Genomic DNA, 22,866 nt, shown 5'->3' on the forward strand with positions numbered 1-22,866 from the left:
AGTAACATTTTTTTTTTAATTCAAGACATTCACATAGTATTTAGTAATGTTCGTGATTTAGTATATGGCTTATTAAAAACCAAGAAAAGCAAACAAACATTGTTTAATATCAATAAGTCTCAAAGCATTTCCATGTTTTTATCGTCAAGCAGATTATAAGTGAAAACCATAATCAAAGATGACATATTACAGGCTCCTAGCCAATATATCTATACGATGGCCTAGAGAAAGAGAGTCCTTAAGTGATCTTTGCTTTAGTATTTTCCCAGAAACAGCTGACGTTCTGTACATTCTGCATCTTTGGCAGCAAAACTTGATAGAGCTTATAATAAGAGACAAATGGCATCCATGTTCATTGTTGGGTGACAAGTTATAAACAAAAAAAAGATCCTTTCAAATATTAACTGTGAAGCGTAAAAGAATTGTAAGAGATCTCCAAGTATATTTCTGTTTAATTTTTAATGTTACATGTAGTTCACAGTAACAGACTAGTGTTATCAGTCTTAGGTTCTTGGTTGTTTTTAACATGCACATATACAGTACTGTACATGTACCTGAAGTTCTACAACTTGATGTAGAATCAGGTTGTGCAGGGTGACCCTAGTTCACCCATATGTGGAATGTAGATTGTCAGCCAAATGCAGTGCAGGTATTACAATCATTTGGTATAGACACCTGGGGCAGATGCTTTGAGTTTCCTAACAGTCATCTGAGGGGAAACGCTGCAATCAATCTCATTCTTAGTAAAAAAAGGTAATATACGTTGCACCTGGTCAATGCAAGGCACCACTCAGCGCTCTGCATTAGCTTAAAGTGTAAGTTCAGCTTCAGAAACATTTTCCAAATGTAGCGCCCTGCTCCTGTTGATCAGGCGCTGCTTTAAATTTAGTGGGGTTTGAGCTGTTTTTTGGCTCAGACAAGAGTGATCAAGGGCAATTTAGCCTCTGTTCCAGCCGTGACTGTGATGGGAGTATCCACCTTTTTTTGATGGGATAAACACTATCACTATTTTGTTAGCGCAACTCCACCTTTTTTCATTGTTCATTTTGTTTGTATAAACATTTGAGTTTGCAGCTGTATATATTTCACTTGATAAGCGCACTTTTTTTCCCTTTTGATATCCACCATTGTTCGCCTGGGGGTGTAATTACCACCCCAGGCCAAGGGTGGCAGCAGCAAGGTCAAGGTGTCCCCCTCGGCAGTGAATCAATGGGAGTGATTGCACACTGTGCATGCCGGGTAGGGGTACTTAACCACTTCCATACCAGGTACTTACGCAGCTTCCCGCCCAAGCCAATTTTCAGCTTTCAGCACTGTCGCACTTTGAATGGCAATTGCGCGGTCATGCTACACTGTACCCAAACAAAATTGGCGTCCTTTTTTCCCCACAAATAGAGCTTTCTTTTGGTGGTATTTGATCACCTCTGCGATTTTTTTTTTTTGCGCAACAACTAAAAAAAGGCTGAAAATTTGGAAAAAAAATTACGTTTTTATTTTTTTCTGTCAATTTTTTTGTAAATAAGTTTTCTCTTTCAATTACGGGCACTGATATGGCGGCACTAATGGGCACCGATGAGATGGCACTGATGGACATCGATGAGGTAGTACTGACGGGCACAGATGAGGTGGCACTGATTGGCGGCGCTGGTATGCGGCACTGATGGGCACATATAGGCGGCACTGATGGGCACACATAGGCGGCACTGATGGGCACACATAGGCGGCACTGATGGGCACACATAGGCAGCACTGATGGGCACACATAGGCGGCACTGATGGGCACTCATGGGCGGCACAGATGGGCACTCATAGGCGGCACAGATGGGCACTCATGGGCGGCACTGATGGATACTTATGGGTGGCACAGATGGGCACTGCTAGGTGGGCACTGGGCATGGATGGGCACTGTGGGGTGGCACTGATGGACACTGGGGTGGCGCTGATGGACACTGGGGTGGCGCTGATGGACACTGGGGTGGCAGCACTGATTGTTGCCAGTCAGTGCCCATTTGTGGGCACTGACTGGCATCTTTTTTCTTTATGTTTTTTTTTTTTATTTATTTTTTAGACTTTTTTTTTTTTTCTGGCTTTTTTTTTTTTTTTGCCCACCCTGGTGCTCCAGGGTGGGCATCCCTGGTGGTCCAGTGTGGCGATCCGAGGGGGGGCTGCGCTGATAAACAATCAGCGCGAACCCCCCCTGTCAGGAGAGCCGCCGATCGGCTATCCTCTACTCGCGTCTGTCAGACGCGAGTGAGGAAGAGCCATCGGCGGCTCTTCCTGTTTACATCGTGATCAGCCGTGGTTGGACACGGCTGATCACGTGGTAAAGAGTCTCCGCCGGAGGCTCTTTACCGAGATCGGAGATGCAGGGTGTCAGACTGACACCCCGCATCACCGATCGCCGCGATGCGTGCCCCCACGGGCGCGCGCGGCATGAAATCCTGCAGGACGTTCTAGAACGTCCTGTCAGGATTTCATAACCACTTCCCGGACGTAAATCAGCCATAGGCCGGGCGGGAAGTGGTTAACCTCCCTGGCAGTATGATTCTGTCTGAAAAAACATGCTGAAAGCGGTACAATTATTTGCAAGGAAATTTGGTGTTTTATACTGTAGGCCTGTGATTTTTAGGAATAACTCACTTAAATCTGACCAAACAAGAATCTAATAGGCATCTCGGGTATGACATTTTTTTAAAAACAAAATTTTAAATTATAATATAATAAATAATTATAAATAATTATAGCAAGTAATAATATAATTAAAATAAAAATTATTCAATAATGTAATCAACTCAAAATCACTGAAATTTGCTCAGTTGCAGAATTGTTGCTGTCATGATTTTTTTTTTTGTTTATGACGAATTTCCCCGCAAATCGCTATCGCACAATTCTGCAAGTGATTATAATTTATTATCGCTGTTTTTTAGCTGATCTAAAACCATTTTTTGACATAAAGGGACACTTTTGGTTGCTATGGACAATCTACAGTTTTCAGGCAGAAAAAAAGGTTTTTATTATATAAAAGTGCATGCATGACACTGGGCAGACCACTAGGGACAAGGGGGATGTGTTTTTTTACATACAGTACTGTAATCTATAAGATTACAGTATACTGTATGTATAGTGTTTGTTTACTTTTTTGAATTTGGCGCCGATCTCCGCTCCCATGCGTCGTAACGTCGCAGGGAACGGAGATCGGCGGCACAGGAGGACGCTGTGTGAATCGAGCGAGGTCCCGCTCGCTCACACAGCGCGGTGACATCGCTGGATCCAGGAGAAGGTAAGCCAGCGCACGCTGCAGGCTCTGCATGTCTACCCCGAGCGTGACTCGGGGTTACCGATTTTGGTAGAAAAAAATCAACCCCGAGTCACGCTCGGGGATACCGCCAGGGGGGTTAAGGGACAGACGCCACTAGTGCGGGGGCCTGTCGCCCCACACACCTTGTGGCCTGGCTGGCCTGAGGTGCGTGTCCTGAATCCTGGTTCCGGACCATGTTGGCCCGGGGCTGTGACTTTGTTTGTGGGCCCAGTAGTCTGGCTGGGGCCTGCCTTGCAAAGGTGATCCTGTGCTGTCCGTCCTGCGGGAGGAAGCCGCTTGATGAGGGAAGCCAGGGGAGGACCTATCCTGGAGAGGGCCATGCGAGAGTCTGGTACCTTGGGAGAAAGCCTGGAAACTTCATCAAAGGATGCACCGCACACCGAGAGGCTTGACAGTGCCGCCTGTCGGGTCTAAAAGTTCTACCAAAGCTAAGCTAAAGAGATCTGGGTGCTGAATCCTGTGGCAGAGGATTCCGGACCAAAGTGTCTCCTCATAAAGGAAGGTCTGTGGCAGAGACTGTACTTTACTTTGTGCGCCATCCCGGCTGCTAGGCAGTGAGAGGGACCTATCCGGGTGAGCAATGCCCACTCTGGCTAGAGTGGCGATGAGAACTGTTTACTGGAAGCAGGAGTGTTTCCCTATTTGTGACTATGCGCCTGAACCAATACACCCTTTCCACCCCTTATCCTTCTTTTCTACTGAAGTTCTGCAAAATAAACCCAAGAAAAAAAAGTGCATTGTGTGAACATTGAAATTCTTCGGGCTCTCTTTTCACCCTGGACAGCGAGAATATAGAGGTAACGTGCCACCCAAAAATAACCAGCAGCTCCTCCGGGGGTAGTGCTACACAAAGATCCCCTATGTAGTACATACCAGAACACTGTTTCAAATGTTGCTCCACCCATTACACATACAGATACAGACATTTCAATTGTGCACCCCCTAGTGCCCATTCCTAGTGGGCCATTCTAAGATTAAGATTGAGACAAAACAGATCATCTTGAAGGAATTCAGTAGTATCATAAAACCCCACTAAAACATTCCAAGCTGGAAGTAAATCTCCATTAGCCTAAGGCACCTAATGTTGTTGTTCAGTCGTTTAACTGTGTCCGACTCTTTGTGACCTCATGGACCATAGCGCGCCAGACTTTTCCATCCTCCACTGCTTCCCGGAGCTTGCGTAACTTCATGTTCATTGTTTCGATGATACTATCCATCCATCTTGTTTTCTGTAATCCTCTTCTCCTATTTCCTTCCATGTTTCCCAGCATCAGGGTCTTTTTCAATGAGTCCTCTCTTCGTATTAGGTGGCCAAAGTATTCGAGTTTCAGTTTCAGGAAAACCTCATGAACAGAATCAAAAGAAACCTAATGGCCCTGTCGCAAATAAGTGTAAACAGTCTAGTGAAGGATACACATCTGTTGGAGGGGTATTGACCTATACTAACATACAGATGAACAGCACAGAGTTACGTTTCATACAATAACCATAATTCTTACAGTAATTTAGGTACGTTCATAAAAAGTGGTTCTTCTGATATTTGAGAATATACCAATTGGTTAGACCGTTTTTCGTTTACAATATTTTTTTTTTTTTATAAAAGTATTACAGGGGTTATACCCTATGCACAACAGATATATATATATAAATGAAAACAATCTACATATACTAGTAGAATACAATATATATTCTTACATATCTTCTATGCATATCTTCTTCATACCGACATAAGGGGAGGAAGGAAAAGGGAAAAAAGAAAAAAAAAAGGAAAAGAGAGAAAAAAAAAAAAAGAAACAAGGGGTGCTCCTCTTTACCTTATAGGACCGGCCGAGTGGCTATCCAGACAAATAGAGGAAAAAAAAAACTTTTTCATGACGAGAAAAATGCAATTTTTTAAATTGGTCATGTGTAGGCTCCAGAGCATTTTTCTCAACGCGAAAAATGGTCATTAAAAATGTAGAACCTGCTCTATTTTTTCTCGTAGTTTTTCAAGTCGTCGTTTTTCTCGTCATGAAAAACGGTCATGTGTATGCTTTAACGAGGGGGAAAAAAATGCGCATGCTCAGAAGCAAGTTATGAGACGGGAAATTAGAATAATCAGCCCATGTTTAATGGAACTTCCCCTTTATAGTGCCGTTGTACGTGTTGTACGTCACCGCGCTTTGCTCGAGCATTTTTTATCACGATTGTGTTTATGCAAGGCAGGCTTAAGAGGAACCACGTCGGGAAAAATTTCGTTTTTTTCCATGATATGAATAACGGTCGTGTGTATGCGGCATAACACTACCTGGTCCAGCAGACTAATCAAACAAATTAGATCATAAGGTGCACATCACACTTTGTCTCTAACAAGTTGTCACTTCATTCTGTTCATAATCTGTTGGCTGTCAGATTGTAAAAATTTAGAAATTTAGATATACTGTAAATAGAATATAAATGAGAATAAATGTCATTAAAGGAGTGCCCACTGGAGCATATTAAAACATTTCAACACCTCTTCAGCACACCCTTCAGACTCAATTGTTTGTATTAAATCTGTAAGCTCCCTCTTCAGGAACACGAAAATATGGCTGTATTAGCAGCACTGGACTTAATGTCAGAACAATAAAGTAATGAGAAGGCATTATTTACATGGCTGAATCAGCCATGGTGCTGGCAGTGTCTTGTGGAACACTGTGTATAGGAGCCCAGGTGTGTTGCAGACAGCTGGAGATGGGAAGCCCATAGAAAGCAATGACAGACTGACAGTAACTGTAGCCGTTCATTGGTACATGTCAGCAGGAGGCAGAGAAACAACAATATACTGATCTGCCCAGTGAAGAGCTGTGCAGGGGGGGGGGTGTCAGTAGGAGGCAGAGAAGTACAGTACACTGATCTTCTCAGGTAAGATATGCGCTGGGTTTTTTTTTTCAGTAGAAGACAGAGAGACAGCAGTACACTCATCTTTCCAGGGAAGCGCTAGGCAAGGGAGGCGTGTCAGCAGGAGGCAGAAAAACAGCAGTAAAGAGAAAAATTGTACTATGGATGGGACTTTACAGGCACCTAAGGAAAAACACAGATAAGGTACAAAAAGTTTATTATAAAGGTATTTTAAGAAAAGATCAAGGGGCTTAAAAACAATGCAGACTCCATATACATAATTGGCATATCAAAAGACATCCACGTGAATACCCATCAACAAAGACCTGTTTGAGGTTAACTCCTAGAATTTATGATTTTGTATTGGTCTTTGTTGATGAGTATTTAAATGTCTTTTGATATGTCAATTATGCATAGTATATGGGGCCGGTATTGTTTTTATTGCCCTTAATCTTTTTTAAATATATTTGTATAATACACTTTTTGTATCTTATCCGTGTTTTTCTTTGCAGTGCCTGTAAAGTCACATCCATAGTATAGTTCTTCTCTTTATCTCTTTATCCACTTCAGCCCCGGAAGAATTGGCTGCCCAATGACCGGGCCATTTTTTGCGATTCGGCACTGCATCGTTTTAACTGACAATTGCGCGGTCGTGCGATGCTGTACCCCAACAAAATTGACATCTTTTTTTCCCCCACAAATATCAATTTATTTTGGTGGTATTTGATTACCTCTACCTTTTAAACAAAAAAAAATGAATATTTTGTACTTTTTGCTATAACAAATATCTCAATTTAAAAAAAAATTTTCCCTCAGTTTAGACCAATATGTATTCTTCTACATATTTTTGGTAAAAAAAATTGCAATAGGCGTTTATTGATTGGTTTGCTCAAAAGTTATAGCGTCTACAAAATAGGAGGTCATTTTATGGCATTTTTATTATTATTTTTTTTTATACTAGTAATGGTGGTGATTTTTATTGGGACTGTGACTTTATGGCGGACGCATCGGCCACATATTTGGGACCATTGGCATTTATACAACGTTCAGTGCTATAAAAATGCATTGATTACTGTGTAAATGTCACTGGCAGGGAAGGGGTTAACACTAGGGGGCGATTAAGGGGTTAAATGTGTTCCCTAATGTGTGTTCTAACTGAAGGGGGGATGGGACTGACTAGGGAAAGAGACTGATTGGTGTTCATACATAGTATGAACACACGATCAGTCTCCTCGCATCTGAGAGACCCGGGATGTGTGTGTTTACACACACACATCGCCGTTTTTGCTTTGTAATGAGCAATCGCGGGTGCACGGTGGTCGTCGCGAACGCCGGAAACTCGCATCAAGTCCGGGGACACGACTCGTGAGGCGCCTTAAAGAGCCGACGTACAGCTTCAACGGCTCGCGCAGCAGGGCCAGCCTGCCGCAGTATAACTGCTGTGGCTGGTCTGGAAGCAGTTAAAGGATGTGGCACCAGCTACTGTCTGACATAATTTATTTAGAGAAACAGCAGTACACTGATCTTCCCAGTGAAGAGCTGTGCAGGTGGGTGTGTCAGTAGGAGGCAAAGAGACAGCACTACGCTGATCTTCTCACTTAAGTGTTGTGCAGGTGGGTATGTCAGCAGAAGCCACAGAAATATAGGCAGGCTGATTTCCCAAGTAGAATGCGAAGACCAAACCAACCATGATTTAATGGGTGTGCTTCCATGCCCTAGTTTGGTCAGTTTGGAATAGGAAAGCAGGGGGACTGGCAGGATCACCAGGGATTTCAAATAAAGAAAGAAATGCAAAGAGAACATGATACATTTTAATACAGTGCAAGTACATGGAAACAGTGACCATATTAAAAATATGAAATGCTGGGTGAGATAGTATACATTTTAACAATCAATCTCAGTCTGTTGGTGCTTAGATTGTTGTTTCTTGAACTGGAAAATCTCTATGTTGGGGGAAGCTGGTAGTGTGATCATCACAGTGGGCTCTATAGGCTTGAGCCTCATACACACGCATGGTTTACTCGGCCAGAAACAGCAAGAAAACTGCTGGTAGAGCTTTTTGACGAGAAAGCCGCTCGTGTGTATGGTTTTATGTCGAGAAAACTGCCTGGAATCTCGATGGGAAAAATAGAGAACCTGCTCTCTATTTTCTCATTGGGATTCTCAATTTTCTCATCGTGATTCTCGTCGGACTGTTTTACAACGAGAAAAGTGGTCATGTGTATGCCTAAAAAAACGTGCATGCTCAGAATCAAGTATGAGACAGGAGTGCTCCTTCTGGTAAAACTAGCGTTCGTAATGGAGATAGCACATTCTTCACACTGTAACAGACAGAAAAGCACAAGGCTGAAAAGCACGAATCGTCTATCACCAAACATTTACTAACACGCAGTAACACGAGATTAGCAAAAGCAGCCCAAGGGGTGGCGCCATTGGAATCTAACTTCCCCTTTATACTGCCATCGTACGTGTTGTACGTCACAGCGTTTTAGAACAACAAGATTTTGGCTTGACAGCGTGTATGCATTAGGTCAAGCTTGACAAGAATCCCATCGAGAAAAACAACGTTTTTTTTTTTTCCGACGGGATTCCCGCCCTTCTGTACAGGGCTTAAATGCTTTTATCTGACGTAAAGGGTACACTGGAATCTGAGTGGTTGCAATTAACCACACTCTCATTTTCTTTTCTTCAACACATGACAACAGGAACATAATAGAAAATGTATATCCTACATTTTAAACTTTTATATATTCTAATGTTGCTGACAAGAAAGGAAAATCACATACTTTTACAAGGTTTTCATAAAATGTGTTCTTCATTAGAGTTGTATGAAACATTAACAGCAGGGGTGGGCTTTGTGGTTGTCCAGATATTGTTAAACTACAAGATCTTCACACAGCTGCTGAGGAGTGATGATGGGACTTGTGGAACAGAAACAGCTGTAGGGTCACACATTTCTAGATTAATAATTCAGCTTTCAGTCATTTTTCACTAAATAACAAAAACACAACTGAAAAAGAAAAACAAATGCATTTTAGGGGGAGACAATTAGGCAACAATATATATTGTTTTCAACTTAAATGATAAGAAATAAATCCATTATTGATTTGTAAAAGGAATACAATCTTTTTTTTTTTTTTTTTTGGGCCCCTATTTGTCAATAGCACTCATAAATGTCTGAAGGATGACCTACCTGCCCATGTGTTGTCTTTAAAAAGACCCCTAGACCCAATTTGATAACAGATTGTACCATACTCAGCTACTTATTTGTCACAGGTATGCTGCCATGGAGGCCCAGGAAAACAGAAAATTGTACCCTACTTACCGTAATTTTCTTTTCCTGGTGCCTATCCATGGCAGCATACCTGTGACAAGCTCCGCCTTGGCTCCTCCCTCAAGACTAGTGAATATCATAAAAGAATAGGTTAGCGCAGGCCCCACATTCTCCATTATATAGAATACAGAGGGTGGGTTTGTATGCTGCCATGGATAGGCACCAGGAAAAGAAAATTACGGTAAGTATGGTACAATTTTCTGTTTTTCTGGGCCTCCATACCTGTGACAAATAAGTAGCTGAGATGGGTGGGGTAATGCTTATAATGAAGTTTTATTCCAAGAAGATACTATTTAGAGGAAGAAGGAAAGGCTGACTTTATCGCCTGTCTGCCAAACTCCACCAATGAGAGAGCTCCTGGATCCACCCTATAGTGTTTGAGGAAGGTATGTTGTGATGACCAGGTTGCTGCCCTACAGATGGTTTGACACGTTGGCTCTAGCCGCCCAGGAGGCCCGAAACTGATCTGGTGGAGTGTGCCCTGATGGTCAAAGGAGGTTCCAGACCTCTTGCCCTGTACATCTTTTGGATGAGTTTCACGATCCATGAGGCGATTGTTCTTGGCGAAGCCTCCTTACCTCTGTGTTTGCCCCAGGGAATTATGAGTAGCCTAGTTGAGCTTCTGAATGATTCTGTGGCCTGTAGGTAGCATCTCAAGGTGGAGGCGATATCTAGCTCGTGAAGAGAGCCTGAATCCTGCTCTGTAAATGTTAGAAGTGTCTAAGGTTCTGACATACTTGCTGAGGAAGCGACTTTGGGGATAAAACCCGGCACTGTTCTAAGTTCGACTCTATCGGGATAGAATACGACATGATCATGATCTGCTCCCAGAGCTTGGACCTCTGAAACTCTCCTACCGGAGGTTATGGCTATTAGAAAGGTTAGCTTCAAGGTTAGATTCCACAGGCGTGTAGACTCTGAGGAAGCAAAAGGATGGTTTGCGAGAAAATCTAGGATGACGGAGAGGTCCCAGGTGGGAAAGATTCTCTAAGCTGGAGGGCGGATCTTTTTAACAGCCTTGAAGAATTGTATAATTAAAGGGTCCTCGGCCCACCGTTTACTGGTTGTTGCTGAAATTGCCGCTACTTGCACCTTAGTCAAGGCCTGCTTGCAAAAACTCGAGAAGTTCGGAGGGTAGTGGCAATTCCGGATTGAAGCCTCTGCCTACCGCGAATGACCTGAATTTGTTCCACACTCTACTGTAAATACTATTCGTTGACAGCTTCCTTGCCCTGAGCAGGGTTGCGATAACTTCAGTGGAGCAGCCTAAAGATTGGAACCTCTGCCTCTCAGCTGCCAGATGTGAAAATTCAGCTTGTGGGGATCTGGATGGGTGTGACATCCCTGCGATAGGAGAAAGGGTATCATTGGGATCTTGATGGGGGGCTGGACACTCAGGTATAATGCCATGGGAAACCATGGGCGTTTCGGCCAGTACGGCAGGACTGCTATTACTGTTGTGGTTTCCATCATCAGCCTCGTTAGGAACTTCGGAATGAGTGGCCAAGGCGGAAAGGCATAAGCTAGACCGTCTGGCCAGGGGGCTGAGATGGCATCTATATCCTCCGCCTGTGGGTGAGGGAACCCTGAGATAAACCTCGGAAGTTTGGCGTTGGTTGCTGTCACAAATAAGTCCAGCTCGGGGAGACCCCATCGATCTATGATTCAGTCGAAGATCTTCTGGTTCAATGACTACTCATTGGCATACACAAACCTGCGGGATAGACGATCTGCCTTTGAATTCAGACAGCCGGCAAGATAGATCGCCCTCAGGTCTTTCAGATTTTTTTTCGGCCCATAGAATAATGGGCTCCACTTCCTTTAGCAGGGTGCTGCTGTTTGTCCCTCCTTGTCGGTGTATGTAAGACTGGTTGTCCATTCGAAGGAGAACTGGTTTCCCTGAGATTTCGAATTCTAGGTAAGCTGTTAGGATGTCTCCAGGATGTTTGATACCAGGCTGGTTGTGTGGAAAGACCATCTCCCCTGCACCGAGATTTGGCCGCAATGTGCCCCCCAGCCTGCTGCACTGGCATCGGTTGTAATTGTGATCCAGTTGGCAGGCCCTAGAGGGCGAGATCTCAGAAGTGTGTGTCTCGTCGTCCACCAACGTAGGTTTCTAATCATTAGTCTTGTAAGGCGTATGGATTGTGACAGATGCCGTCTGTTCCAAAGCCTGAGAAATTCCAGTTGGAAGTATCTCAGGTGCCAATGTGCCCAGGGGATTATAGAAATACACAATCAGCCCTATCAGGCTCAGGCAGTTCGAAGCTGTCATGCAGGATCTCGCACTCACCTTTTCCATTTGCCGAATAATGGATGTCGCCTTCTGAGGCTGGAGAGACACTGTTCCATTTGCCGTTTTGAATAATGCGCCCAGATAGACCATTTCTTGTGTAGGAACAAGCTGGCTTTTCTCCTGGTTCACCTTCCAGCCAAACTCCGTCAGTGTCAACAGTAGGATACTCCTGTGTTCTAGCAGCTCAACCGGGCTTCTCACGAGTAAGAGAATGTTGTCTAGGTAATGATATACCCTGAGACCTAGCTCTCTCAGGGGGGCTATGATAGCGATCAGTGTCCTTGTGAAGACTCGGGGTGATGTGCAGAGGTCAAATGGTAGGCTCTAAAACTGAAGATGTACCTGCCCCACCGCAAACCTGCGATATTTTTGAAAAGGTGGGAGTATAGGGATGTGCAAGTAGGCATCTTGGAGATCTACCGACAGCATCCAATCTCCTGGTTGGATTGCACAAATTATTGTTTGCAATGACTCCATTTTGAATTTATCCAGGTATATGTAGCGGTTTAGCTTTTTTAAGTCTATCACGGGTCTCCGACCTTTGTTTTTTTGGGAACCAGAAACCAGAATAGAAATAAAAACCAGATTTTTTTACAGATGGAGGTACTGGTATCACTGCCCGTTGTTCCTGTAGGGAAAGAAGGAACTGATGTAAGGCTTCTGCCTTCTGAGGGGACCCTGATATCCTTGTTTGGGTAAAGAAGTCCTTGGGGGTCTGTCCACAAATGTCCAAAAGTGCCCATATTTGACTGTGGAAACCACCCAGGTGTCTTTGCACTTTTGCTCCCAGATTTTCGCGAAGCACTTGAGCCTGGCACCCACTAGGATCTTCTGGGTTAACCTGACGTCAAAAAGGTTTTGTAATGTCCTGTGCAGTGGGCAGGGATCTCTGACTACGGGTCTTGAGGAACGTAGACTGAGTGCTTCTCCAGTTTTGTCTGAAGCCCTTCCCCTGCCTGGACTGCCTGTAGTCCTTATTCTTGAAGTGTTAAAACCTGGGTACGAAAGCTCTGTTATGCCTGGGCCGCCTGTCTTGAGGTAACAAGCCCGATTTCCCACCTGTGACCCAGGAAATGGCCTTGTCAAGTTTCTCTCCAAAACAAGGTTTTGCCATCCAATGGTATTTTACACCAGTTTTGTTTTGAGGCAACATCCGCCGACCAGGGCTTAAGCCATAGGGCTCGTTCGGCCATCACTGTGTGAAGCATTGATCTAGCAGAGCAATGGACTGAGTCGATCGCGGCTTCCCCAATAAAATCTGCAGAGAGCTTTATCTCGTCTAGAAAAGAAACAAAGCGGCGCCTTCTAAGCGTAGTAAGTAGGTATTTAATTGGGTAAAATCAATTCACAAAAATTGTCTACTCACAAATGGAGCGTTACAATAGGCATCTGAAATAAACAAGTGGGTGACTAAAGCGCTAGCCAACAGTGAAAATTAAAAGTGACCAGTGAAAAACAAAATGCTGCTCAAATCTAAAATGTGCTAACAACAAATAAAGGTCTGAATAAAGAATGATGAGCGCAAACTGAAAAAGTGAATATAAAGACAGTCCATAGGGGACTGATAACAATCAATAAAGATATGCAGTGAATTCAAAATTAGTGAAATAACCCAAAACTGATAATATATCCAAAAATAAAAGTCCAAATATATAAATCAAAGTTTGGATAAATCAATCTAGTGTGCCAGTGATAAACAAAAATTCTGCACTTCGGGCATCAATGTGGACAATCTTGATAACTCTTTGCTTAGCCTGGGCTCACAGTGCGCTTACCTCCAGACACTAGGTCATGCGTGTCAACGAAATCCTCCCAAAACTGGAACAGAATCCAAACAGTGGGTAACTCGTGTTGCACGGAATCTTCCCAGTGCTGAGATAGAATCGAGGGGGCGTTCTCTGTATCCAAAACCAGTATAGGTCCAGGTGCAGCGAAGTCGACTCCACGCTAAAAACAACGGACATATTGAATATGCACAACTCAAAATGCCAAAAATTAATTATATTCAATTAAATGTAAAACCCACATTAAAACTTGTCAAAATTTACAGACTACCATCAATTAATAATTGGATAATGTTTAGGACCCCATTGTTTAGGACCTCCATGACCTAGTGTCTGGAGGTAAGCGCACTGTGAGCCCAGGCTAAGCAAAGAGTTATCAAGATTGTCCACATTGATGCCCGAAGTGCAGAGGTTTTGTTTATCACTGGCACACTAGATTGATTTATCCAAACCTTGATTTATATATTTGGACTTTTATTTTTGGATATATTATCAGTTTTGGGTTATTTCACTAATTTTGAATTCACTGCATATCTTTATTGATTGTTATCAGTCCCCTATGGACTGTCTTTATATTCACTTTTAGATTTTCAGTTTGCGCTCATCATCTGAAATAAAGGTTCATCCGCTGGGGGTCCTGGGGAAGACTTTTAGTCACTCGGTGTCCTGTGGACTCGATACAACCGGTTCCCTTGCCTTGAGTGACAGCGTCGGTGGGCCATCGGAATCTTGGAGAAGGGGAGCTTGTTTCCCGAGTGTGCGGCTGTACAAACGTCACTTCCCGGTCAGGGTTCAGCGGGAGGATGCGCGCGTTCGAGACATGCGTGTCTCTTCTTCAGGCATGATAAGGGGGGCTGATAAGAATGACGGTAGTGAACGCGTGCCGCTCCTAAGGACAGCGTGTAGCTAACTAGGGGACAGGAGCGCAATGGGCAGGAAAGGAAAGAACCGAGGAAGGGATACCTGGGGAGAGAGAAAAAAAAAGAAAAAAGAGGCCAAAAAAAGAAAGAAAAGGAAGCAATACACATAGTAGCTGCTTGCTCTGGTGCCACCCGAGCCAATGCCTAGGATGAATACATATGCAGGTAAAAAGGCTCTTACTTAAGAGGAAAGAACTGCTGGTCCCAAAAGATCCTACAGAAGGGAATCCCCACCTTATAAGTGCATTTAGCTGCCCAAGAGAAGGGACCGCATCCGGGAGAGGCTTGAACCCAGATGGAAGCTGCCGAATGCAGAAGGTAAGGACGTTCGTTCCCAGAACTCACTGCCATGAGGTATGAGGAAAAAAAGGAGAATGTGGGGGCTGCGCTAACCTATTCTTTTATGATATTCACTAGTCCTGAGGGAGGAGGCAAGGCGGAGCTTGTCACAGGTATGCTGCCATGGAGGCACCAGGAAAATACCTTGCCAGCTCTCATCCATCACTTCTTCCTCTGTCACAGCCAACACCAAAACATTCTGTGTGATAAGGGCCATGTGCACTAGGCCCAAGCATTGTCACATGGGAGGATGTCACATTCTCCCCCATACCCAGAAGACTAATGTAGCGCTGCCCTCTTGAGGGTCACAAGATAAATCAGTACCCCTCATGTTGCTCTGACCCTGCAAATCCTCTGCCACCTTGAGTTCAAACATTTTTTTTCCTACTAGATAACAGCAGTAAGAAGGAAATACACCAGAGTTGATTAAATCAGACATAGTTTAATCAATGAGATATCAGGAACAGATATCAAAGAGTCAACTTAAGTTTACACCTCAAAATATTGTCTCTCAAAGAATGTCTCTCAAAGAACTATCACCTCCAAGATTCAAACAGTAAACACTACAATCTCTATGCTCAAGTAAGTTCATATAATGCCTATGTAAATAGGCTATAGAAGAGCAGAGGAATAGCCCATTTGAGTGTCAGACCCCTCTATACTGCTCCTTCACATACAAATGTGGAATAGTAGACAAACAAGTACAACTTTTAGCAAACAGAAACTGTATTTCAATTCAACCTGCTCTTACAGAGAGTTCTTGGTGAACTGTAGCTCTACAAACTTCAGAAAAACAAATCCCTGAAGTGGTGAGGGAGGTGAAAGTAGTCCTGTGCTGCTGTGTGGCAATCAGGTTAATCTTTAGATAGCTCTTATGCCTTGTACACACGATCAGAATTTCCGATGGAAAAAGTCGGAATGTTTTCATCGGATATTCCGACTGTGTGTGTGCCCCATCTGAGTTTTTCCATCGGAAATTCCGACGTATTTAGAAAGAGAACGTGTTCTCTTTTTTTCCGATGAAAATTTTTTTTATCGGAAATTTTGTTCGTCTGTATGGAACTCCGATGGAGAAAAAAACACGCATGCTCAGAATCAAGTCGACGCATGCTCGGAAGCATTGAACTTAATTTTTCTCGGTTCGCCGTTGTGTTGTACGTCACCACGTTTTGGATGGTCGGAATTTGGTGTGACAGTGTGTATGCAAGACAGCTTGAATGGAATTCCATCAGAAAAATCTGTCTGAGTTTATCCCAATGGAAATTCCGATCATGTGTACGGGGCATTAGGTGTTTAATTGCATACAAGAAATATTGAATGGTAAAGCAAAATAGCGGATCCAATAGGTTGTGTATAACCAGCAGACAATGTTCCTGTGTAAATCAAAACTGTAACTGGCTTCACAGTGATCACCGACTTAAAGATGTTGTATTCTGTTGAACTAAAAAGCAACAGCAGAACAATGGATGGCAAAGATGTCTGTATATAATGTCTATGATATGTTGGTACAGTTCCTTGAACTAAAGATGGTAATGAGTGCAGCAGACAATAGTGTCTATATACAGTGTCTATAAGACTGGGCTATTTCCCGTTTACCACACTGGAACAGGAGATGATGATGATGGTTTATAAAGATAATAACCTCTCAGGTTATGATGGCTCAAGGGATGAAATCCTGCCTCCGCCGCACCGCACAATGGCTCACACAAATCCGATATCTCTGCAGGATGGATGGAACAGGAACGCCTCCAGGCTGCCACCTGGCAGTGAAGGAGAACTGCAGGTAGATCCATGCCGGTCCCAAGAGAGTGCGCCAGGTCTTAAGCCTTCCCTCTTATGGTCTCTAACAGAGGTCTACTCTTCTCCATCAGCCAGCCGGTAGTTGTAATTTCACATAATACAGCCAGAGGACGAATCCTATCTGTATGGACTACATGTCCCAAGATGCTTTGCTCTGTCCTGTCTCTGATTTAAGAAAGTAACCAGACATCCCACACTGGAACACTAGATGGAAACAGCTCCCCCTGAAACAATGCCACACAGCATCTTCTGATTGCAGGAATAGGTAGGTATCCAGCTCCTGGCTACATCAGGCAAATTGCATTGGCTTGGGTGATGGAAGGAGCAGTGGTGATGCACTGGAAAGGTAAGTATCAGTGTGGGAGATAATTTAGTCATTCCTCTGACTCCCCCCATTCACAGATCAAGTTATTTGCAGTTTAATGCACAGGCTTTCCTCAATGAATAAAGGTAAGGAGAAGGTGGGAAGGCAGCCATATAAACTCACAGTAGACTCTGAGATATTAGCCCCCTTAGCACTGAAAGTTGAGCAGCAGGAAGAGGACCTCCAATCACTTCAAAAAAGATTTCTATAGGATCCATAGGATATATAGTACCTGAGAGGGTGGTTGCAGTGCAGCCCCATTCACCTGTGGGTATACTTCTAGCTGTGGCCACAGCGTGTGTACACCCCCAGTTGCTGCATCTGCAGCTAAAGGGGGAGTGGCTGGGGTCATAAAAACAGCTCAACCATGTGGTTTTACCACCCCCCCAACCTCACATGTGAATAAGCACTTGGTTCACATCTGTGTGGCTGTGTGCTGCGTGTAGGGCAGCCCGTGCATTTCAATGAGCTACCCTACCCATAGAAATGTAGGGAAATAAGCCCCTGATCCTTTTTTTAACCACTTAAGGACCAGGCCTATTTTTCAAACTTGTTGTTTACATGTTAAAATCATTTTTTTTTGCTAGAAAATTACTCCAACCCCAAAACATTATATATATATTTTTTCTAACACCCTAGAGAATAATATGGCGGTCATTTCATGACTTCCTGTCACACTGTATTTGCGCAATGGTCCTACAAGCGCACTTTTTTGGGGAAAAAACACTTTTTTTATAAAAAAAAATAAGACAACAGTAAAGTTAGCCCAATTTTGTTATTTTGGGAAAGATGATGTTACGCTGAGTAAATTGATATCCCACATGTCACGTTTCAAAATTGCGCCTACTCGTGGAATGGCGACAAACTTTTATCCTTAAATATCTCTATAGGCAATGTTTAAAAAATTCTACAGGTTGCATGTTTTGAGTTATAGAGGAGGACTAGGGATCTCGCTCTCATAATCGCAGTGTTACCTCGCATGTGTGGTTTGAACACCGTTTTCATATGCAGGTGCTACATATGCGTTCACTTCTGAACGTGAGCTCGGCGTGACGGGGTGTGTTAAAAAAAAAATCTTATTTATTTTACTTTTTATCTTTTATTTTTACACTGTTCTTTAAAAAAAAAAAAAAAAAATTGTCACTTGTATTCCTATTACATGGAATGTAATAGAAAAAAAGCATGACAGGACCTCTTAAATAAGAGATCTGGGGTCAAAAAGACCTCAGATCTCAAATTTACACTAAAATGCAATATAAAAAAATATATAAATAAAAAAGTCCCTTTAGGAGCTATGGCCGAAAGTGACGTTTTGACGTCGCTTCCGCCCATACAATGGTATGGAGCCGGGTGGGGGCCATCTTCATCTCAGCTCCATGCCAAGCAGGGGACGGGGTCCGATCACCTCTGCCGATGCTGGCAGCTCCGGTAAGGGCACCGGAGCGCGGAGGGAGGGGAGGCCTCTCCCGCCACCGATAAAAGTGATCTTGCTGTAAATCTGAAGCTGAGACCACTTTTACCTGAAAGCGGACCGCCCGCTGAAGAAGTGAATACCAGGGTCACGGTAGCTAGCTGCTGCCATAACAGCAATATTTCACTTCAATGTGCCACCGTATAATGAAAGCGGGTGGTCCGTAAGTGGTTAAATAGTGCCACACATGTGTGGGGTACCACTAAGAATTAATAGCATCCCTAATAAGCATAATGTTTGTCTGTGTTTCAGGAATGGGAATGATTTTGGGTGCGTTCTGTGACACACTGTAACGTTGTACAGGGGGGCCTCAAGACTGAAAATACTTTTCAAGGGACCGACTGGAAAAAGGTTGAGAAACACTGAAATAGAGAAAATTTACAAGAAGACTTAATACAAATAGGATGTCTTTGACCTGGAATGTGTCAAGAGAAGGGCAACAAAACTAACAAGGCGGTTGGAGTACCTCAGATATGATGAACAGCTATAAAAATTGAAATTAAAAGGCGCTTAGAAGGGGCTATAATCTCAATATACAAACCTTTAAATGATGACTGTATCACTGGGAGAAAATCATTTCATCTAAGTAGCAAATAAACACAGAAACACATATACTGTAGGTTCAACTGGATGGAACTGTTTCTTTATTCACCCTTACCAACTATGGGCCAGATTCTCGTAGATTCCGGCGTAGCGTATAGTGTTGCTCACGAATATTCGCATTGCGAATATTCGACTCGAATATAGCATATTCGAGAAATCGCGCTATATTTCGAATTTCGCGGTGAATATTCGCAATTCCGAATATTCGCATTTTTTCAATTTGATTTTTAAAACAGATCACATCCTATCGACGTCTAAAAGCATTGCTGGTATGATTAGAGACCCTGGGCCGAGTAGCTAAGCTGAGGCGATCCTATTATGTTGCCAAATTGAAAAAAAAAAAATTGCGATTTTTCGCTATTGCGAATGCGAAAATGATTGCGAATTTTCGATAACTGTGGTAGGAGAACTCTGATTGTCTCTGATGCAAAAGGGGGGGGCTTTGTGTATGTGTATGTGTATGTTATGAATATTTGTATGTTTGATATTATTATTTTTTGTAAGAAGGAAAAAATTGCGCATACCTTAAAAAAGGGGAGAATACAGCAGCAACTCAAAAATGTTATACAACATAAATTAATACAAGACAGAAAATGGAGTCGCTCTACAAGAATAAAAAATATGTCTAGTGACAAGACATGTGGGCAAATTATAAAATAAGCAAGCGCAAATAACTTGTGAAATACACAGTGAAACAAATATATAAAGAAATATAGTCCCAATAATAGAAAAATAATCTTTCATAAAAATGTCTTTGATATGTGAAGTGAAAAAAAGTCCAAAGCATGCAGCATGAACGTGTTCAATCTTTAAGGTGTTTGATTGACAAACGGCTGTGACAGATGGATAGAGTAAAGAATCACCACCAATGCAAAACACTTTTTATTTTCTATTGTAAAATATCAAGAATATTCTGAGCCAATCAGAGTGCTCCTTCCGCATTTGCCGAATATTCGCAATTATTTTGTATTGTAAAATATCAAGAATATTCTGAGCCAATCAGAGTGCTCCTTCTGCATTTGCCGAATATTCGCAATTATTTTGTATTGTAAAATATCAAGAATATTCTGAGCCAATCAGAGTGCTCCTTCTGCATTTGCCGAATATTCGCAATTATTTTGTATTGTAAAATATCAAGAATATTCTGAGCCAATCAGAGTGCTCCTTCCGCATTTGCCGAATATTCGCAATTATTTTGTATTGTAAAATATCACGAATATTCTGAGCCAATCAGAGTGCTCCTACAGCATTTCTCGAAATTGCGCAATAAATATCGCATTCGCATGTTGCGATATTTCGATAAAATATCACGAATATTCTGAGCCAATCAGAGCGCTCCTCCAGCATTTCTCGAAATTGCGCAATAAATATCGCATTCGCATGTTGCGATATTTCGATAAAATATCACGAATATTCTGAGCCAATCAGAGTGCTCCTACCGCAGTTATCAAAAAATCGCAATTATTTTCGCATTCGCAATAGCGAAAAATCGCAATCATTTACTTTCGATAAAATATCACGAATATTCGAATTTAGCGAATATATCTCGAATATTCGAATATATATTCGAGATATATCGCGAAATCGAATATGGCATATTCTGCTCAACACTAGTAGCGTAGCGTAAGCTATTTACACTACGCTGCTGCAACTTAGTGGAGCAAGTGCCGTATTCTCAAAGCACTTGCTCCATAATTTGCGGCGGCGTGGTGTAAATGGCCCGGCGTATCCCCGCGTAATTCAAAGGGGGGCGGCTTTTATTTAAATTAAGCTCACCCCCGTGCCGAACGAACTGCGCATGCACCGGCCTTAAACGTAGGCCACTGTGCATGCTCCGTAGTACGCCGCAAATACATTGGTTGCGACGTGAACGTAATTAACGCACAGCCCTATTCGCGATGAGTTATGTAAACAACGTAAATGACGGAAAAACCTGACGCTGTCCCGACGGCCATACTTAACATGGCATACGGCGGCCCGACGTAAGGTTACCCCTCATATAGCAGGGGTAACCTTACGCTTACGGAAACGGTGTAAACTACGGCGAAGCGGCGCAAAAACGTTTTTATTCGGCTCATTTGCATATGCGACGCTGAAATCGACGTAAAAGCCACCTACCGGCCAGCGTAGTATTGCATTTAGGATCCGACGGTGTAAGTGACTTACACCAGTCGGATCCTAGCCTAATTCTGGCGTATCTTGTTTTGAGAATACAAAACAATGATATGCCGGCGGGATTTTCGAATTACGCCGGTGTATCTGTATTCTTTCGAGAATCTGGCCCTATGTAACTGTGAATGTGAACAGTAGGTCTGCAGGCACATTTTTGGTGGAGATGACAACTGGAGATGCATAAATGTATTTTAAGGTCTGATTTCAAGACATATCGAATGACAAACATTCAACTTTTGTAATATTTGAGTTCAGTCCGGGAAGCATACCCTTTCGACATTTCATAGCCTTCTTGATTGCTCTTTCTACATACCAAGCTTGTTCCTAAACCTGTTTGATGTATTTGCTGGACCTATCCCACACCAATTAATTATATGCTGTCTTCAGCAAAGACTATTCATTTGTTTGGAATGTTCCATTATGAATTTTACATTGTACAATTTGTGATGCTTTCATTAAAAGAATAGTAATTATGAGTTATGCCTCATACTCCTCTAAGCACTTAATAGGGTGCACTATAAATCAATTACCAAATACATTTCATTCATTTCAACTGTTTAGGGCAGACCATCATAGTAAGGAGTGAGGACAAAGAGCTAACCAGTAAAAGCATGACATACTTCCAAACTACACATAATAAAGTACTAGTAATATAGCTATAAGAAAAATATGGTGATAAAACATATTTAACCACTTCAATAACAGGCACTTCAGCTTTCAGTGCTGTCACTTTTTAAATGACAATTGCACGGTCATGCTTCACTGTACCCAAGCAAAATTTTTATCATTTTGTTCCGACAAATAAAGCTTTCTTTTGGTGGTATTTGATCACCTCTGTGGTTTTTATTTGTTGCTAAACAAATTAAAAAAAGCAGAAAAAAAATGTTTTTCTTTGTTTCTTTTATTTCTTGTTCACTGATCTGCACTGATAAGCTGCACTGACGGGCACTGATAAGGCGGCACCGATGAGATGGCACTAATGAGGTGGCACTGACAATGGGCACTGAAAGGTGGCACTGGTGGGTGACACTGATATGCAGCACTGATGGGCATTAATAGGCGGCACTGATGGGCACTCATAGGTGGCACTGGTGGGCACTGAAAGGCTGCACTGATGGGTACTTATGGGTGGCACTGATAGGCGGCACTGCTGGGAACTGATAGGCGGCACTGATGGACACTAAAAGGCAGCACTGATGGGGCACTGATGGCTGGCACTGATAGACTGCACTGATAGGCATCACTGGTAGCACTGGCACTGGTAGGCATTTTTATTTGCCATTGATTGGCAGCTGCCTGGGCACTGATTGGCAGCTGCCTGGGCACAGATTGGCATATCCCTGGTTGTCTAGGGTGGCATACCTTTTGGTCCAGTGTGGTGTCCTTCCCTGGTGGTCCTGGCAGCATCCTGGTGGTCCTGGGCGGGCACATGAGGGGGGCTGCACTAATAAACAATCAGCACAGACCCCCCCCCCCGTCAGGAGAGCAGCCAATCAGCTCTCCTCTACTTGCATCTGTCAGACGCGAGTAAGGAAAAGCCGATCCATGGCTCTTCCTGTTTACATCGTGATCAGCTGTGATTGGACACAGCTAAACACGTGTTAA

The sequence above is a fragment of the Rana temporaria genome, chromosome 1 (genome assembly GCF_905171775.1).
Source record: "Rana temporaria chromosome 1, aRanTem1.1, whole genome shotgun sequence".
NCBI lineage: Eukaryota > Metazoa > Chordata > Amphibia > Anura > Ranidae > Rana > Rana temporaria.